The sequence below is a fragment of the Lissotriton vulgaris genome, chromosome 8 (genome assembly GCF_964263255.1).
Source record: "Lissotriton vulgaris chromosome 8, aLisVul1.2, whole genome shotgun sequence".
In the NCBI taxonomy this organism is placed as follows: domain Eukaryota; kingdom Metazoa; phylum Chordata; class Amphibia; order Caudata; family Salamandridae; genus Lissotriton; species Lissotriton vulgaris.
The window spans coordinates 1,198,286,449-1,198,305,805 of NC_141696.1; the positions used below are offsets into that span (position 1 = coordinate 1,198,286,449).

The 19,357-nt window shown below is 44.7% G+C and overlaps 1 protein-coding gene across 1 annotated transcript in view; it reads left to right on the top strand.

Moving 5' to 3' along the window:
• TRPC4 (transient receptor potential cation channel subfamily C member 4) overlaps positions 1-19,357 on the top strand; it is a 1,290,729-nt gene that overhangs the window by 316,410 nt on the left and 954,962 nt on the right. The gene's annotated exons all lie outside the window — the stretch shown is intronic.

Here is a 19,357-nt window from a genome sequence, read left to right on the forward strand (position 1 = left end):
GAAGGGGCCTTGACCGCCTTTCCTTTACTTCCGGCGACCCGCCCTTAGACGGGACCGCCTCCCCATTGAGGGGCCAATGGCCACCTCTCCCGAGCGCTCCCATCCGTGTTGGGTGACGCCCACTCATAGGGATCTACCAATTAGTGCTCACCGATCATGACCTTACCGCCACAGGTCCGGATAGTTGACCGGCTATCCGGACCCCCCACAAAACTCCTACCTAAAGGTCATGTTTTAACGATTTTAACCAAGCTAAGAAGTCTCCTATGAGTAACTCATTCCCCACCCTCGACAAATGCACACCATCCCCCAGATACATACTGACATCATTAATACAACTATGCGAGATCGAATGCAATGTCTTGGAACGGAACAACCTACTCACTTTGTTATTCAATTTTCTAACAGAATGATTCAAAGCAGGGATCGAGATAGCCCCCCGCCACACTTTTCGTGGGATCATATGAGACCACGCAATTATGCACCCCGGAACTCTCCTCGCTAACCAACTTACCGTGGAAAGCATAGCCTCCAGGAGAAGTCGTCTACCGGTGGTGACCAAATCATTGCCCCCCAAATGCACTATGACTATGGACGGCGGTGACCTCATCCGCTCTAACAAACCCTCAAAAAATTCCTGAAACTGGTCAATACAGAGACCGCCCCTTCCGTAGAAGGACACTCTGTACCCGTATTCCCCAGGTACGTGAATCATGTCACCTGCTTTGAATACGTCTGCGGCCCGTCTCACGTATGAGTGGCCCACGACCCACACCTCCTTCCTCACAGCCGGTGACGTGCGACCGCTGGCCTGGTGTTGGGTCGACTGCACAGTCCGCCCTGCCGCGTAGGCTTGCGCAACTGGAAACAAACAAAAGACAAGAAGCGTGAGTACATGATTACAGCTTCACAACATGTGCAATCGCACGTACCTCTTATAACAATTGGAGGACCAGCGCCCCATACGTTTCACTTGTTCCACATTAAGACCCCTGGCTGTAGCTTCAGTGGCAGCCCCTATTCGAAAGGAATGGGTCCCAAATTCGCCCGGGTCCAAGCCCGCTGCGGCAATGGCCATTGCAAGCACCCGCTGAAACTGAAACCTCGTCAGCGGGGTGGCGTCTGCATGCCTCAACAATGTCCCCCCCCATGATGCCACCCTTCGTGCTAGGTAATCTTCTAAGCACTGTACCGGACACATGGATGACTCGGGGTTCCTGCGAATGATCGTGCAGTCCCCTCTCCCATCTTGGTCAGTCTTGGACCTGAGAAAGGAGACAATCATCGCATCACCCCTGATCTGAACATGTTCCCTGCACAAGCCCCCCGTCACATCCTGTTTGTTCCTTGCAACTAGCTCACTAACTCTCATAGCCCCGTGAAATGCCAGCGTAAATGCAGTCCGGAACAAACAGGTCTCGAAAGGGGACGAGCATGTGTTAGGGAGTGTGGCCAGTAACTGGGACAACCTGTCTAGACCTATCGGTCGTCTTACGTCTACTCTGCGACCCTCTAGGCGTTGCCACCCACGCAGCGCTTTCTGTACTGTAAAAGACGCTGTTGGGTCCAGGATGCCATGGGCCCTGGCAACAAAGGAAATGGCGGCACGATGCCTTTGGGCCGTAGCCACCGATTTCCCAGCCCTACGTAAGGACATCAGAAAAAGTACTACCCACTCTTCCTGACCCCAAAGTCCCCCTCTCTCTGCCCCCAAAAAGGCTAAATAGGCCTGGAACGCCCCTTCATATGCCTTCCTTGTCCTGGGTGCTAGACTCTCTCCCACGAGGTGACGAAGTTCGGGGCACCGAGAGACCAGAGAGCTTCGGGGAAGGGTGCCGGCTCCGGGTCCACTGAAGGAAGGAAACCCGAGAAAGCCTGCATGTGAAAACGAGACAGTGCATCAGCAGCCTGATTCATCACCCCTGGGACATGTTTTGCTCTGAATACCACGTTCAGTTGCATACACAGTAGGGCAATTTCTTTGAGCAGCCTCAAAATCAATTTACAATGGGCTGCCTGACTATTGATGCATTCTACCACGGTCATATTGTCGGACCAGAACACGACAGAATGATCTCTGAACCCTTCTGGCCAGGTTCTCAGGGCCACCAGAATGGGAAATAGTTCAAGGAAAGCAATATTACTCGTTAGCCCCTTCTCGTGCCACCATAGGGGCCACCTTTAAGCAGACCATTTTGTGCCGAAGATGGCGCCAAAGCCTATGCTTCCTGCTGAATCTGTCCATAGCCCAAGCTCTTCTGAGGACACGGCTGGCTTGTTCCAGACGACTCGGCCATTGAAGTCCGCCAAAAATGCTAACCAAATCCGCATGTCCTGGCGGACCTCAGCCGATAACCTCGTGCGATGATGACCCTCCTTTAGGCCAACCATCGCTTGGGCAATTGAGCGGGAAAAAGGGCGAGCTATTGGGATCACCCTCAAGGCAAAGTTCAACTTTCCCACTAATTGTTGCAACTGATGCAGTGTAACCTTAGATGCATTCAAACATACTTGGAGGGCTGCCCTGAATTTCAACACTTTGCTAGCTGGTAAACGGAAACACCCCTCCCTTGAGTCCAACTCGATCCCCAAAAACTCGAGGCAAGTCGTGGGACCCATAGTTTTACCCGGTGCCAATGGCACGCCAAAATGACCCATCAACACACAGAATTCAGCTAAGGCCTGAGCACATTCGGGATTTCCGGCGGGACCAAGGAACAAAAAGTCGTCAAGGTAGTGCATTACATTTCGGAAACCCGTTTTCTTAGTGAACACCCATTGGAGGAAAGTACTGAATTGCTCAAAATAAGCACATGATATAGAGCATCCCATTGGCATACACCTATCCATGTAAAATGACCCCTGGAACCCGAATCCCAAAAGACGCTGATCGTCTGGGTGTACCGGGAGCAACCGGAACGCTGACTCGATATCTGATTTCGCCATCAACGTCCCGGGCCCCAGGCGATTCAAGATGGCTACTGCCTCATAAAACGATGCGTATCGCACCGAACAAACTTCCGGATCAATTGCGTCGTTCACCGAAAGGCCGTGTGGAGCAGACAGATTATGGATCAAACGAAACTCACCTGGGTCCTTCTTGGGGACCACCCCTAACGGAGAACAAACAAAATCCGGTACCGGGGGTACATTAAACGGGCCGGCGACCCGTCCCCGGCTAACCTCTTTCTGAATTTTCTCTTGCACCACAGATGTATGTTGTAAAACGGAAAGTTGATTTTTGCAAATCCCTACACCCTGAAAGTCCCCCACCGGGATGCGGAAACCATGTGTAAAACCGTTCCGCAGCACCCCAGCAGAAGTACGATCCGGGTATTCACTGAGCCAGGGAATCATTGCCAAGGTATCAATCGGGGTTGGTAAAGGCGCCCCTCGGACTAGTTTAGACCTGTTTGGCGCCTCCCTTACCCCCATTCTCACCCGTTCTGGCTCTGCACGATGACTCAGGATGGGACGACCCACACGTACTACACTCATGTTTGAATTTACACGATCCCGGAGGTCTGGTACATTTCCCTTTGTTGAAATTAAAGCAGAAACCCTTCCTCCCTGTATTGCCTGCGGGCCTCGACTGATCGTCGGTGCTCGTACTCGGTCGAAAGGGCGTCCCCACATTTTGGCGGGAGTAATCTACAACGTTGCTCCCAACCAATGGCATTTTTAACATTCCTGATTCTTTCATTTTATCCCATGTTACAGAATCGTAACAATCCCAAGTCAAACCCTTGTTATGTTCCTTTTCTTTCCTGAACAGATTGTCATAACAAAACCAATGGTTACCTTGATACGCTGTCGAGTAACCCATAATTCGTGATTGATAAATGGGAAATTCAGAAAGCAACTCGGGCCTACGTTCCCCCAAAATCGATGTAAAAATACCCCACGCATTGCCCCAGTTGCCAATATTCTCATTTACCTTAAAGGCGGCCATTTTTGCGCGCCAAACACTCGGATGCATTAGGTCCTTCTGACTTTTAACATGCTCCACCTCATAATGATCAACAAGCAAGGAGAAAATATTCACGTACTCCCCAGCCCAGATCTTTTCCTTTATAGCTAAAGGCACATGTTGTCCCAATCTCTCTCTACGAGAGGGTGCTGACTCGTCCCTTGCAATCGGCAATGGCCGCTTACCTGCACCGGACGCAGCTTCGGCCGCTTGCGGCTTGTCTATTCCCGCCAACGGCGCAGTCACTTTAGCTGCATCTCTCTTCTCACGAAGCCCTTTTATCAGCGCCTGTGCCTCAGCAGCCGTGGCGCCATCACTACTATCCCCCAACCAAGCTGCTAGCTGTGCTGCCAGCTCGGGGGGCATGTCTTCTTTGGATGTCGGGGTGACGACAACGGGGATTGGATTCCCCTCCATTGGTACTGGGGTCGGCGCCTCGAGCGGTGCAGAGGGGACCGGGACGTCTCCACCGGCTGGAACCCTTCTCGGCCTCTTAGGTCTCCCTCCAGCCGGCGCAGGGCCCGAACCCTCCTCCCCGTCTCGCTTCGCCAACCGTTTCTTTATGTCGGACACCTCTTTGCAAAGGGCCCGCACCATCTGGTCGGTCGTCATTCTCTTTGCGACTTTCTTTGGCATCTCTCCGACGAAGTATCTAGAAGACAAAGAAAAAGGATCAAAACGCTCAAAATTGGCTCTTCGTTCTGTCCCGAGCTCACGGGTAGCGAGGAGGTGCAGCTTCGGAGCACAAGAACAAGAGGACGTCTTCTGGTCTTGCGTCTCTTTTTATCCGTCTTCAGGGCGGGCGAGAACCCGCCCCTGCCTGCCCCTGGGGCGGGGCTGGCTACGTCGGTGTCTAGGCCAGCCCACTCTAGGGCGGGAAAAAGCGCGCCCCGGCTACGCCGCTTCGGGCATACCAGCCGAGACGCGCCTCCCGCCCAAAAATGGCTTCCCGGGGGGATCGAGGCACTCCGCCATACGTTCGGGGGGACCGAGTGGTCGCCCCTTTCCATTCTCACGCTACACATTCCACTATAAGAATTGGTCTATACTCGATACATTAAAAAAGAATTGTACGGTGCAGCTCAGTTGTTGACTTTGTGTATCTTGGGGTTCTTAGAGAACCTATAAATCTTATTTATCTCCTCACCCAGTAGACTCTGACAGATGTAATGGTATATTGATTTTGTAAATCGGTCATTGTGACTTAAAGTTACAGATGAAAATGTTGTCAAAAATTGCCAATTTTTCCTACTCGTTTTCAATAATTCTTTTTTTTCAACAGTTAGTTTCTTTGTGAAAACCTTGTGGGATGTACACATATGACCCCTTGCTAAATTTTGAATTTTGTCTATTTTTTAGAAATCCATAGCTTTTGTGAATCACACTGGAAGTAGGTTGAGAACACCAAAAATAGTACAAATGGGCTTACTTCTTTGATAAGTTTTTTTACTCCCCTCTGCATGTTTCTGAAAGCTTGGAAGATGGTGACTTTAGCACAGTGAACTGTTAGTTAATGCAATTTTTAAGAGTTAGTTAATGCAATTTTTAAGAAAAAACAGACTCACATTTCCCCTAAAACTCAATATTTAGCTATATTTTGCGTATTTTCCTTAGTCCCCTCCTGGGTATCCACAAATCCTGGGTACCGTTGGAGTCCCCAGGATGTTGGAAAAAAAGGACACCAATTTGGTGTGGATACCATATGTTGAAAAAAGTTATGAAGCCCTACGCACAAACTACTCCAAATAGCCAAAAAGGGAGGGGGCAGCATATAAATGGTTAATTTATTATTGTGCTTTTTCTCTTCATGGAAAAGCTCTCAAAATGCTTTACTATGATTTTAATCCAATACTCTCTGACCGGAGCTCTCCAGTCTTGTTTATCTGTGTGACTCTGTATCTTAAGATTTCACATTTCTTCTTTTGGAGGCAGAGCCTTTCCTGTACCGGCTCCTTCACTCTAAAGAAGTCCGTCTAAGCAATCTTCGAAATTGATCAGACCACTTAATGGTCAGCAAGTCTCTCAAAATCTGTAATGTTTCCCGTTTATGGCTCAAACTGACTTTCTTTATTGTTAAACATATCTGAACTGTGAGACAATAAATATGGCACAGGTGACTTTGTGTCAGATCAAAGCCCCATTCTAAGAGATTGTCATCATTGTCGACTTTCTCCATTCCAGATGACACAGAATGTATAATGTGAGAACAAACCCAGTGAATACTCCCAGGCCAATCAAAGAAAAAAACCAACACTGCACCTTAGAAAGACCACAGAATCTGTATTTGACACTGACTTGGAGGAACTGCTGGATCTAAACTACATTAACTTTGTGACCACTAAGGTGATACTGACAGGCAATGATTCATTTGTAAAAGAAACCAGTGCCGGTTCCCAAAGCTCAGCTCAGAAGCCCACAACTTGTTCAATTAAATGTCACTGTGCCAAATACCAAGGCTGTGTAGTCTTAAATCCACCTCATGCCTCTTTAATCCACTACCAGACATTCACTTCCCATTTAACTCACTCTTGTAGGTCCCCCCTTTCACCCTTTGCGACGCCTTTTCATTTTTTTCTCTATCCTTTCTACCGTTCTGTGTATTTCTCCCCTCTCTTGCTCATTGTAAATGTCTGATCATTGGCATTTTCAAACACACAATTTAAAAACCATCTTCCTAAAAAGATGTGTTATTAAATTCTGAGTTCAGAGAGCCTTAACCCCCCTTTGGATCTTGTCACAATATAAAGTTATACTTTTAAGATGCTACAAAGCCACTCCAATGCTAGCCTACAGGAAAGGTAGCCTTTCAATAGTGAAAATCAAAACTGGCAGTATATCACTATCAGGACATGTAAAACGCACCAGTACATCTCCTACCTTTTACATACACTGCCCCCTACCATTGGGGTTACCTTGGGCCTACCTAAGGGGTGTATTACATGTAAGAAAAGGGAACGTTAGGGTCTGGCAAGGAAGTGCACCTGCCAGGTCGACATTGCAGTTTAAAACTGTGCGTGCAGACACTGCAGTGGCACGTCTGAGATAGACTTACAGGGCTACACATGTGGGTGGCAGGACTAGTCCTGCAAGCCTACTAGTAACATTTAATTTACAGACCCTGGCACACCTAGTGCACATTACTAGAAACTTACTAGTCAATCAAATATGCTAATCATGGATAACCAATCCGAATCGCAATTTACACAGAGAACGTATGCACTTTAGTACAGATTAACAGTGGTAAAGTGCCCAGGATCCTAAAGCCAACAAAAACAGGTCTTGAAAAATAGGAGGAAGATTCAAAAAGTTTGGGGATTACCCTGCAGGAAGGACCATCTCCAACACTTGCTTTGTGAATTTCTTTTTCCATGTAACCAGTTTTCATATGCCTGATACATCTTCAAAGGTCACTGGCATGTAAATAGGGGTAAACAACCTTTACAACGCAAGTTTTACCACGCAGTGCCTTTACGACGCAACATTTACAACGCAAACCATTACAACGCATTGCGCTGGGGGGCGCTCTAGGATAGGGAATAGGTTTAATTTACTATCCAACACCTTCCCTACTATCCATGGGGACTGGAGTTGGAATAGTAAATTAAACTATTCACTATCCAGCGCCCCAAAGCACTATGCGTTGTAAAGGCATGCATTGTAAAAACCGAGTTGTAAAGGCATGCGTGGTAAAAGCATGCGTTGTAACGTCATACATCCGTAAATAGGTGCTCTTTTCCACAACAACCATGGCTGAAAACATCTCATTCTCTAATCTTCCACTTGATCATTGGCACATTATTCAAACCATATAGTGGATATCGGTGTTGCTATGAGAGTGGAAGGTGGGCTGCTGATAGTTACTATAATGACTCATATGCATTAGAGCAGTGGTCTTAGCACTTTACTGAATTGATTAGTGAAATTATGAGGTGTGAGAGACAGAGCTTTTCATTTTTTGTCTACCACCCCTTAACAGGAACAATCAAAGGAGGCCCTTGTCCTGTACATTCGTAGTGTGGCTGCTCAGACAGGCACAAACCAGAAAAGGGACTAAGAAATGGCAGTAGGCACCCGTAGGCAGCAGTGCAGTGTTTCAGGGTTTTGGCTTGCAGGATGGGCGTAACTGTCAGTGGGGCAGCCAGTCCAGTGACACCATGCCTATGAGAGGAGAGGGGACCAACCTACACAGCACCAGCTGCATTTATTTAAGATTCTGCCTTTTCAGAGGGTTTTTAATACAGAGTCTACCTGGGGTTTGTTTACTTTTTGGGACGAATGCGAGGTGGAGAGGTACAGATTGAGTAGAAAATTAGGGTGAAGGAAGAAAGTAAGGGATGGAAATGAAATGAGAGGATGAAAGATATACGGGAGGAGAGGAAATGACAGAATAGGAGGCGTTACGTTTCAGAGAGGTGAAAGGGACTAAGGATGGGCAAAAGAGGCAAGGAAACAGAGGAGAGAAGGGAGGAAAGAGGTATGCAAGAGCAATGGACAGAAGATAGATAAGAGAGTCCAAGAGGAAGGGGATAGGGAGACAGGTGTGAAAGGGAAAAAAAAGGATATGAGAGCGGTACTGAGATTTTCAAAGAAACAACTTGGAGCCCTTTTCCCTTACTTGCATTAGGGCCCATGACACCAAGGCTACAACACTGACTTGAATGAATGAATGAATGAAGTAAAATTTGTATTGCGCAAACTTAGCCCAAAGCCATCAAGGCGCATAAGGTGGAATAGCTGAATAAAGGATAAAGCTGGGGGTAGCCTATCCTAGGTCCTTCTCCTACCTGGCCGCCAAGACCTGGAACTCCCTACCGACCGACCTGCGCCTGACCCAAGACCACCTCTCCTTCAGGAAGAAGCTCAAGACCTGGCTATTCGAGCAGTAGCAGCACTCCCCCCCCCTAGCACCTTGAGACCCTCCGGGTAAGTAGTGCGCTATATAAATGCCTGTGATTGATTGATTGATTGATTAGCCTAAAGGTAGGCAACCCAACTTGCAAACCCAATTAACCCTGTACTCTAACCTTGCATTGTAGTTGTAGGGGTGCAACTCGTCTGTTTGGTGAGAATCTCTTATATTACAGTTTTGAATTTTCACAGGAAGGGACGAGTGTTCACTGACTGATTACAGTTATGATTATGGTATCGCTTCATGTGTTCTCAACCATGCATGGAGCATGCACAGCAGGACAGTGTGAGTGGTTATTCTATTTTGTTTGAAGTTGTAAGTAGTATCCAAAAACAGATAGGTAATGCCTCAAGAGACTGGCTGCGTGACCTCATGGCTTCCATCCTTAATTAGAGCTTAATTCCATCAAAAAAGTGTTAAATGTTAGGTGAAATCTCCAATTTGGACATCGTTTTCACCCCACAAATAAATAGTTGTAGAAAAATACGAATGAATTTCTTACCATTATTTTCAAATGCCTGCCACTCCTTTACTCCTTCAAGCACATGTCATTGAGTTCACCATATGCCTAGTATAGGTTTGTGCAGACCAATATAAATTTGGCTAAACAGGATTATTGAGAACGCACATTAATAGACTGCAACAACGCAAAGATTTTGAGGCAGTCTGTCATTAGAAACATCAAATGCACATTTGAAGGACTCCACTTAGTCCTTGTGGATGCCATGTTCAAACACAATGCACTTTGTAAAATCTGTATGTAACAAATGCCCAAACAACAAGCAGAATCAGGTCATACACTAGGTTCAAAGCATGAATCGCTGATTGGCTATGTCAAAAACTTGCTGAGACAAATTCCTTTCCAATATTTCCAGCAGGAGAGGGCCAGTGAGTACACCATTCCAAGTTTCTACTCTTCAACAAAGAAATTAGTGGAAAGTTACTCTTTAACTGTAATATGAGTTGTGTCTAGGACCTCAAGACAAAATTACTAAGTAATGTCAGATTACTTGACACCACCTGTGTGCCTCTGAGAACTAATTGTGCCTGTTTTCCAGTTCAAGCCTCACTCCTACCTGAAATCTTAATAATACAACCATCGCTAATTGACCTCTCACCCCAAAGACATCTTTTTCTGGTAGACAAACTGCATATATTCATGATTGTTAGACCTGCAATCCTATGGGAGGTCTTTCCCCCAACTGTTTGCCTTCCTCCCTCAATTTGTATGATCTTTTTTGTTGGGGTTAGTAAGGGACTTTTGGTGTCTCTTGCATCACAATTTAAAATGCTAACTTATGGTAAAAAGAGATTTTAAAATGTAACTCTGAAAATTTCATTTTTAGAACATAGGCATTTTCTTACAGTAGGCATTCAGGATTGCCTCTGGTCACATGACTAAGTGTAGCTGACATTCAGCTTTGTGTATTCCTCCTAGACAGCCACACACAATAGTGAGCTTAGGTGTGCCTGGATGGGTAATTACTGCCAGGATGGGTGGGAGGGGCTGGGCAGAGCCCCACATACACCTGAATGGGCTGTGCCCTGTTTGCACACAAAGGGCTACATACCCCTTGTAGTTAGTCAGAAGGCAGGACAGGGAAGGCTGGATGCCTGGGGACTTCAACTGGAAACCTCCAGAAGCTCATTACCCACTTCAACGGCACAACTAGATATAAATATTGGACCTCAGACACCAACTTCTCAGTACTCTTCCAGACCTGTGGATAATCTGACAGGAAGAGGGACTGCTGTGCTGCTGAAAGACTGCAACTCTGCTGGACTCCTGCTTTGCTGCGCTTGCCTGCTGCCTGGGTGAGAATGGCTGACCCTGCATCTCTTCAACCCAGAGAAACTCCAAGGGCTAGTTGGCTGGCCTCCTGATCTGAAACTTCAGGGGCATAAGAGGCTTTCAAAATTCTTCCATCTGCACCTGGACTCTGCCATCTGCGTGTCTACCCTACCAAGTGGTGCCTCTCCTGGACATTTGGAAGTATGTTTAAGGTGCTTTGCCAGCCTCTCTTGAATCAGAGGAACTGACAAATCTCCTCTGCTGTCTTGTGCAACCCTGAGCACAACCAATGCATCTCCAGTGCTCTGTGGATTGGACCTGTCGCAAAGACTCACATCTCCACTGCAGCCGCATTACCTTCAAAACCTCTGTTGCATGACACATCAATGGCACAAGCCCTCGCATTGCAGCTCCTCTGAATCAGTACATCACCCCAAAGGCTTCAGGCAACCCCGACTCTGGACTTCGCATTGCAAGCCCTTGTCAATGGGATCCTCAACGTTGATGCAACAGGATCTCAAACCACAGTCAAAATCCATTTTGGAACCGAAGCATAACTTTGACTGTGTGCTGCATCTCCGATGTGGTTCCCCACATTGCTCCACAAACCAGGACTTAAGGTGCTCTGTTCAGCTGGCCTAACTGCATCTCTGTAGGCGGCCCACGCTCCATTCTGTTCTGCCTTAACTTGTGACTTTGTCCTGGTCTAGCACTAACAGATATTCACAGTTGGCATTTTATGCCTTTCTGCACAATTTTCTCTAAACGCTTTAAAATGCAAAATCTCTGGTTCTATTAATTGGATTTTTGTAATTTAGTTCCTGTTTGATTTAAATAAAGTCACCATATTTTTCCAATACTGTGGTGGGCTCTTTTTGTGGTGTGTTTTCTCTTTGATTGTGTGAAGTGTTGCCCAAATAATTTACACCTTGCCTCTAAGTTAAGTTGACTGCACGTTAATTTTGAGTTTGAGTTTGCTTGTGTCTTACTCTGACAAGGATTGTGGTTGCTGCTTGACCATAGCTCACACTAAAGTCAGCCAACAATCCAATTTCTTACACTTGTCAAATATTCTGCCTGCTAACCCTTCATACTCTGCCACAAACTCCTATCCACCATCACTACTGACAATATCTGTGATCCTGATTACGATATCAGCGGTTGCAAGGCCACTGTACCCTCAGATGGCAGTCCAACTACTGTTATCCCAGATCCCACCACCCAATTACAATCAGGGTGGTGAGACGGCTGCAAGATCACCGCCAATGCCATGATCATGGATCTCGCAGCAGCATTGAAAGGGGCACCAAAGGCAGTGTTGCTGATTAGGAGTTTCATTTCTGCTTACCTTTTCATTGTGAGGAACCCATCATGAAAAGTAGGCGGAAAGGCAGTGAAGCAGACCAGACAGGAAGACAGCGCAAATCTGCAGGTTGGCCTTTGTGCATGGGGGCCCAAGTGGTGCCCTCCTCAGTTGTCATTGTCGTGCCTGCACTGTGTACCATGCATCACATGATGCATGGTACACAGAGCACTCAACGTGCAGCAGGTGCTGCACGACAGAGGCATGTCTCCAGGCTCTTTCTATGAGTCAAAGCATGCCGTCGCACTGCCACCTCAACCCAGCCAGCCCTGTTTGGAAATAAGAATGTGAAAGCTGTGATGCCACCAGATTTGCATCTTCCTGGGACCACAGCCTCAGTGGTCCCACAGGTAGACCATCAAACTCATAATCAGCCTCTAAATCATGGTAATCTGTGGTGTCTAAAAGGCAGGATGTCAGAAAAGGACCCAAGTCAATAAATCTATATCCTTGTCTTTCTAAAACTGCACAGAGGGGCAAGCAGAGGTCAGAGAACGTGTGACCATGGTGGAAAGCTCAAGGCAGAGGCATAAATATTCACCTTTAGACACGACCCAATATATCCTAATCTGTTGGACGGTATTTGTATTACTGTGTTTCCATTGTTTACCTTGTATACCTGTTTTCTCTTCAGCATAAATATCACTAGTGACTTTTTGTCTGGGGCTAATTAACATAGATAATACTTATTGATGTTCTTCTAGCAAAGCCAAAACAATTAATCATTTTAAGGAGAGTTAAGCCTTTTTATTATTCACAGTCGATGTGGTATCGCGAGAAAGCTTCTGTCTTTTTGCAGCTTCCTAATTCCATTGGTGCTAGCTGTGTGCCTTTCATGTTGATTACACAAAGGCACATCCTGTCTGTGTGTTCATCTTGTGCGTTGCATTTGACGTGTTAAACAGATTGTGCCATTGAAGGCTTCCTCTGCATTAAGAGATCTAGGAAAGATTCCTTTGGTTGAGAAATGGAGACTTTTTGGTCTTAACTTCAAAGGCACATTGTCCACAACATGAAAAGGTATTACAGTGAGCTTTATGGCAATGACACCTATTTTCAGCATGAAATTGTATTGCTGTCCCCTCCTCTAGAAGGTTCTGCCTTTCATTTGTATAGTAAGTCAGATAAGGCCTGAGGAATCTTTCTGTCCTCTGAATATATGCAGAACTGCCATAAAATCTAACATGCTTGTAGTGTATTTAAGTCATCGGAAGTAAAATAGAAATTCCCTGTCTTATCAGCGAAGGATTATTAGTATCATGTTCAGGCCTGAGGGAACAGGCTGCCCGATCAGATACATCCACTTAAAAAGTTGTTTCTTTTACATACCTTTTCAACCTTTAGAATTTAAGCACAGTGTTTGTGTAAATTGGTTTTATGTTTTTCGTTATTTTGCAGACGGCAAATCCGGTTTTTATCAATTAACTATAAACTTACTGTGGCAGGAATGTTTACATCAAAATGCAGTTCCACAAATGCAATATAAGAGACTTGCATATATATTGCCATTTTGAATTTTAACTGCTGATAGAATAAGGATAAATCAGCGTCCTAAGAGATAATTCAAATAGACAGTATTGGTATTTAAGTTATACTTTTTACAGACTCAAGAGCTATAACAAATACACCCATAATCCATGTCATGTTGCATTATCGAAAAAGGTATATTGCTCACAACTTCATTACATGCTTGACATGGTACAATGGAAATTAAACGGAAAGTGACCCAAGCTGCTTGGTATAGGAGTGCATTATCCTTTGCCCTCATTATTTTAATATTGAATATTGCTGTTCAGAGTTCCTTGAAAAATGAGATAACAGATGGTCGATAACGTGTATGTATTTAAAGGTCAACCTACACGCTCATCACAATTTAAGAAAACTGAAGCTCCAAAAGTGCCTTCTCAAATTTACAGCAAAAATGCATTTTTATTTGTGAAATTGTAAATATTTTACAAATGAAGTACTAAATTCTAGCATATTCTTAATGGTCATGCAAACAGGAGGAGAAAAAAAAACTTTACAAAAATATGTCTGTGTACTTATGATGAACATTTTTATGGCGAAAGAAAAAAAAACTCTTGTTCAATAATAATGCGATTTAAAAAAAATGCCTAAATTGCCTAGTACAGTTAAAATCAAGATCGCCAAAGATGGTCCCATTCTAAAAGATTATCCATCTTATTTCTCATGAATCGCATCACAAAGTTTTCTGTTAGTGAGTATTGCCATTAAAAACAAACTGCACCAATCGCGTGTTATTCGTTGGTGCTAGGGCATTGTGTGGAACAGTTTTTTCCACACCTGTAAGCTGTGACCTGTGACTTAGGGACTTATCAGCCCGATTCATCATTGTGAAGTTTTGCGAGTCTGAAATAGCGATTAATAAGGAATCGCTATTCCAGACTCGCAAAACGAGATTCATGTAGGAATCGCAATATTTTTTGTGATTCCTACAGGTTCCTTATTTGCAATTAGCTAATTGCTAATCGCAAATAAGGAATGACTCCCCATTCATTCCTATGGGCCTAAAGGCCCATAGGAATGAATGTTTTGTCATTCCTTATTTGCGATTAGCAATTAGCTAATCGCAAATGAGATTGCGATTTCAAGGGTGCAGGGGTGTCCAAAGGACACCCTGTAACACCCCTGAAATGTAAATTCACACAGATGTTACACACACACATGTCCAAAGGACATGTGTGTGTGTAACATGCAACTTAGGAAAATGCATTTTTCTAAGTTTTCGCTATATACCACGAGGTTTGACTTCGTGGTAAATAGCGGTTCTAAATTCCGAATTTGCAATTTTTAAATGTTTCAAGAATAGCATTTAAGGAATCTCTAATAGAGATTCCTTAAATGCTATTGCTCGCAAATTTGCGAGTTCTTAAATAGCGAATTTTGCATTTGGGATGATGAATCCCAAATGCAATAATCGCACTCGCAAAGGGCCAGATTCTCAGAATCTGGCCCTTTGCGAGCGCAATTTCGCTTGATGAGTAAGCGTGTATTAATTGACTTTTCCACAGCCGCATATTAGCGAAGAAAAAAGAAGTTTCCAGATCCGATCCCCATGGCCAGCAGCTGTAGTGAAAGCCATCTCCCGAAGGAGCCCATTTCAAGTGACTGCATGGGGTCGTGCAACAGAACGGAGGGACTGATCATAGAAACTCTAAAATTATATGGCTGGATTTAAGAAACCGGTTCTAAGAAAGACCACTAGATTTAAGACAAAAAACTGCTTTTACCATTCTGCACCGAGCCAAGGACTCATTTGAAATGCCTGCTGCTGATCTGTCATCGTGGCTTTGGGAACGTATTTTTTCCATTTAGACTTTACTCCACCTTAACATCTTCAAGCTCAGGGCTGGACTGGGGAGCCAAAAGCAGCCTTGGCAAAAACACTCAAACCAGCCCCTCTCCCTTTGTCTCCTTGCTCTATTGCTCAATTTCGTTCCATCTATTCTCTCTCACTCCATCAATCCTCTACTAGTCTTCATTTCCATCGCTTTCTCTCTGTTTTTCACTGTCCTCACTTTCTCTCTTTCTTGAAGCCTCCTCCTGTTTACTGTGATTAACCTTGTGGGAGCAGGTAAATCTGACAGAGGCACCAGGAGAAGCTCTGGACCTTCCAAAGAGGCCTCCACGGGCTCCATCTCACCAGTGAAATACCCGGGGCCATAAAAAGCCTGTCCGGCCGATTTAAGCTGCAGAATGAAGGTTAGCTCAACCTGGATTCAGCTGCAACATCAACTCGATGGGCCAGTGTTGTAACAAAATTTGAGTGTGCTCGCTGCAAAGTACACCGAGGGACGCCCCCTCCATGGCTCACCTTGTACCACTTTTGCTGAGGAGGCCCCCTGGAGCTCGCCCACCCCCCTTTCACCGCAGGGTCTGCTGGAGCTGGAGCCACTGCAATGGATGCTGCTTTGTGAATGGACGCAGTGTACCTGAAGTCCTTTTTGACTCTCTTATTGTCCAATGCCTTGATGCATGTTAGCTTTAACTTGACCTTACATAACCTGAGATTCATATTCCTGCAAGTCTCAGCCATTGTGACTACAAAGCAGGTGTATCTGTATTCGTCATTGGCTCGATGTACATCATCCGCTGGGTCAACCCCATTCAATGGTTCAAACTTAAAATGTTCAGTATGGGGGAAAAATAACTCCTAGCTTCCCTTTGAAGGCATCTAACCAATGGTTGTTCTACATTGGGTGGGGCGTTATTACATGCTAATATTAATTACCTTCATACAATATTTGTCCCATAAATGTACTATTTTTATTTAGATTGGGTGTGGGTCTTTCTAGTTACTGACTTCCAAACGTATCATAAGAATGTGATTTTTCTCATATTTTTCCTTCAGGAATGGAGATTGTAAATTCTTTAAAAAACATAGGCTTTAGGAAAATTGCGAAACACCAAGGGGTTCCAACAATGGGACTTGATAGGTATCTCCAGAGTAGGAGACGTATGGAAAAAAGGCAAAGTTATTCCGTTTACCCAACTACAGATCACCTACAAACTGGCGCAGACAGAAACCTACAGATATGCACAGGTTACACATGCACTAATGGCAGCGATTCCAACCGCCACGCAACTTCTGCAGGCCTCACCACTGGAAGACAGACCCCTAAAAAGATCACCTACGTAAAAAAGCTGTCTCTCTGACGTACTGAAAAATAATAAATAATCAGCCGGACCCCATGGCAACCCATAAGAAAAGGGGGGAAACAGACATGGGAGAGCTAGATTAGGAGGACTGTCAGGCAGCCCTGGCGTCCCCTAAGGAAGTTGCGATACCTTCTACATTAAAACTAGTGCAAATAAAGATTCTATATTGCATCTATTGCACACGATTCCTGCTGCATAAGCTAGGTAGGGCGGATACCCCACTCTGCCTCGGACAATGTGGCGCCATAGGCACCTTCTGGCACATGATCTGGGATTGCCCGGTAATCCCTCGATTCTGGGAGGCCGTCCTGCGCACGATGTCACAAGTCACCAGAGTGGGGATCACACCGGAACCAAAAAGATGTTTACTTAACATTAACATTTGGGAGCCCACATACTTAAATCACACAGCTCAAGATTGGATAACACTAGGTCTGGCATTAGCAAAGCATAATAAAGCATAACACTTGGGTTTGGGAGTGACCCCGACACATCGGCAGTGGTGCTGTGACATGGATGGCACAATGATAACGAGAAGTCAGTCTATATCCACCGGGGTTGCCCCAAAAAATGGGCTCGGGTGCGTGGAAACTGGAATCGATTCCGTGGTGATACCTGCGAACCACCACAAGAAGAACAAGGGTTGGAAGATAGCGGTTGAACATGGCGGGGAGATGGACAGAGAAGATGCCACAATGCATAACACAACAATAAATACCAAGGGGTTTGGGAACCTATCACTGAATGTAAAAGATACACCACTACCAAGTATATTTATGTCATCTATTGTATGCGCTACAGAATATTCCACTGATGTGACGACTGTCAACGTGTATATTAAAATGCCAATAAAATATATTCAAAACAAAACCATAGGCTTATCATCATTGCACCAGCAGTTTCATTTTTATTATTCAAGTAATCAAATGAGTCGATGAAGACGATTAATTGAAAACAGTGCTATATATAATGCTATTAACATTAATATGTAGTGTTCTAATTATATTCAGCACGGTCTAACTTGCATTGTATTCATAAAATGGAAGAATATCAGGAATAAAATATGCTGTGTGTTTGTACAGGAAGCAGCAGTCAGTCTGAGGAATTCAAAACAGTGAAGCTGAAGGCGACTTTCTTCTTAACCTATGAATTATTTATTTTAATTTTAGAATAACAGTGGAGTATTTATAAGCAGTAAAGCATGCATCTGTTGGGATGAGGGAAAGCAGAGCTTCTAATGAATTTTGACTCTTCCTAAACACCCAGAAGAAGAAATGATATTCCTTGAGGGCAGAATTCTGAATATACATAAAGGATTCAATAAAAAGTTTCACAACAAGGCTATAAAATTTTAGTCTTGGAGCTAATAAGTTGCTGCTGCACAAATATGCAGCAATCATTCCCTTATTATATTAAAGGCATTGAAAAAAGACATAACAGGACTGTTTTGTAATTCGAGAAGCTGCCTGAAATACTCAAATAACTGGGATGCATATGGGGCTCAGTTGATAATGTACATAAAATATAAATCGAACTTTATGAACGCACAGTATGCACTTCGTCTGATCGAGGCCTTAGAAAAGGGTTTTTTTTAGTGGCACCTATTAAACAAGTATGCACTGATAACTGAAAGCCCAGGAATGAAACATGCTTTATGCATTGTATTGATAGCAAGGGACTAGGCACCAATATGATGACATTAAAATAAGAAAAGGTAATGGGTGGAATGCTTGCAAAACTCTCAGTTTCTTTCTTAGGGCTTAATCCCAGACAACGTTCCTTGCCCACTACACAGCTTCAGATGGAGAGTAGCAGACAGGTCACAAATGTGCAAATGGGAAAAATCTCTATTATAACAGAACCAGTTCTACCAATTTTTTTATTTTTAAATGATAGCCTGGGAGATTGTCTGAGGCTATCACCAGGCCCGAGAATCACAGTATACGTTAGTGCTGCAAGAACTCATAAGTATGAGCAATGTGATGCACCTGTGAAATACTTGCTCTTGTAACACATCTTTTGGGCCTCATTTATGAGGCCTTGCGTCAGTTTTGGGCTTCCGATGCGTCATTTTTTGTGACCCATCAGGGGCGTAAAACATGCCTCCTGTCGCGCACTATTTACAAAGTGATGCATCTAAGCTGATGCGTCACTTTGTAAACCCCTGCGCTACATTATACCTGCGTCAGGTATAATGTATGCAGGGGGTGCGTTCCCCTGCAAAAAGCCTCGTAGAAGTGATGTAGTGAAATCTATGAGATTTCACTGCATCACTTCTAGGACGCCGTTGCGTCAAAATCTTGCGCCTGCCTCACAGCAGGCGTAAGACAGACGCAGGTCCTTTCACATGGGGCTTGCTCCATGTGAAAGGACTCATTGCTGGAGTTGCGTCACTTTTGTGACACACTCCAGCAATGCAATGAAAAGTGACGCACCACTGTTTTCAAGCAGCGATGCGTCACTTTTCATCAATGAAGCCCTTTCTTTTTAGGTTTTCAGTAGACCTCATTCAGAAAACAAATTTGGTAAAACCCCCCTGGTGATTTATTTGAATTTTACCAGTAGATCTGAAATTAAGTAACAATTTCTTTAATGAAACAAACACCCAAAGTACTGTTTGGGGCTACTAAAATGTTAATGTGA